Source organism: Suricata suricatta, chromosome 5, assembly GCF_006229205.1.
Source record: "Suricata suricatta isolate VVHF042 chromosome 5, meerkat_22Aug2017_6uvM2_HiC, whole genome shotgun sequence".
Taxonomy (NCBI): Eukaryota; Metazoa; Chordata; class Mammalia; order Carnivora; family Herpestidae; genus Suricata; species Suricata suricatta.
In genome coordinates, this window is record NC_043704.1 from 49,210,981 (window position 1) to 49,212,639 (window position 1,659).

Below are 1,659 nucleotides of genomic sequence, written 5' to 3' on the forward strand. Positions count from 1 at the left end.
TGGGCTCTGTGCTGACAGTGGTAAACCTCCTTGGGATTCTCTCTCTCTCGCTCTCTCTCTTTCTGCCCCTCTCTGCCCCTCCCCAGCTCCTGCTCTGTCTCTCTCAAAATAAATAAATTAAACTTAAAAAAAAAAAGGATTCTATGACTTAAAAGTGAACAGTAATGAAGCACAATGTAACTACTTGGGAGGAACATAGTGGTCCTAAGACTTTTATCTTTTAACGAATAAGCATCTGCTTAAAAATGTAAATGTCAGCAGCAAACGTGAGGAAGTATAAGTTATTTCTGTTGATATGTATGACTCCATTTTGCATATACTCATCGTTTGCTAATCGTGTGCACTCTCGCATCCTTAAGTGGTAGTAAACACTATCTTTTTTCTCTTACAGGTTGATATTCCCCAGCCCTTTCGGAGTGAGGAAACTGACGGGGAATCAGGCAAAATCCCGAAACACTGTTATCAGAAGCTGGTCCTTATGATACTGACCGCTGGCTCAGGGTCCCGGAAGAGTCTGAAGCTTATTCTAACCCATGCCTGGAGGAAAACAGACAGGGCATTGTTTATGCTTCCTTGAACCCTTCTGTCATTGGAATAAACCCAAGACAAGCAAGGAATGTGAATGAAGCACCTACAGAATACGCAGCCATATGTGTGAGGAGTTAAATTCGATCTTGATCTCCAAGCAGTGATCACTGAATGATCTGCATGTCCACACCATTACTGAACCCAACAAAAGGTCAAATAATACTCCTTGACCTGTGAAGCTTCGCTTTAAGGAGGTTCATATTGGTGCTTGGGTCTTAAGGGTCTATAGGACAAATGACTAAAATTTCTCCCCCCAAATTCTGAGGGAACTTTTTATATGATCCCCTTGAACAACAACACAAAAACCCTTCCCTCCAAAACTAAGTGATATTGAGTAGCAGACTGGTAGGACACTTCAACTTAGCTACATTTTACCCAGTGTATAAAGTTAATATATTTTTTGGAGGATAAAAGACACATGTAAGTAAGAGAGATTTGCATAATCTGGATCAGTTCACTACACTCTCTTGACAATGAAAGGGTGTCCCAATTTGACTAACTGACCATCAACCCAGTAGGATGTTTATTTCTGGTCATTCTTCTGTGATGAGAAATATTCCTCTGTCCATCCAACACTGGGGTTTGTTTTTTTTTAATGTAAAGTAGAAGTAATTTTAGACTTGATATGACATGCAAATGGTTTTAGCTACCCTGTCACATTGTTGAGCAAATATAGGTAATAATGGAGCAATTAATGTGCGGTGCATTTATAAACAAAGCTGTGACTCAGTGCCTGGGTCACATGGACTAGTGTATATGAATGTGATATAATGCTGCTGAATTCATATACTCGTGGGTGTTTAATAAACATAAAAATAATTATCATCGAGCAAGTACAGATTGACGAGTTAAACTGCTTCATCGCTGATCTGATAGCAAATGAAAGGCACAGTTCATGGAAGGGAGAAAAGTCTTGAATATTCATTTGGCCAGCCCAGGTCACCATACTTTCATCAACCACATCTGTATCTTACCTTTCTTCTTATTTCTTTCCAAGGAAATCAGGACAAACTCTCCAGAGTGAAGTGATACAGCTTCATAATAATTCATTTAAAAATATTCTAGTTGCAG

At 39.3% G+C, this 1,659-nt stretch overlaps 1 long non-coding RNA gene across 1 annotated transcript in view; it reads left to right on the forward strand.

Moving 5' to 3' along the window:
- The window catches only part of LOC115291677, an 8,607-nt gene extending 7,190 nt beyond the window's left edge, over positions 1-1,417 (forward strand). The window contains exon 2 of the long non-coding RNA XR_003908615.1: positions 392-1,417. This is a non-coding gene — a long non-coding RNA (uncharacterized LOC115291677). The remainder of the gene's footprint in view (positions 1-391) is intronic.
- Positions 1,418-1,659: the final 242 nt, after the last annotated feature.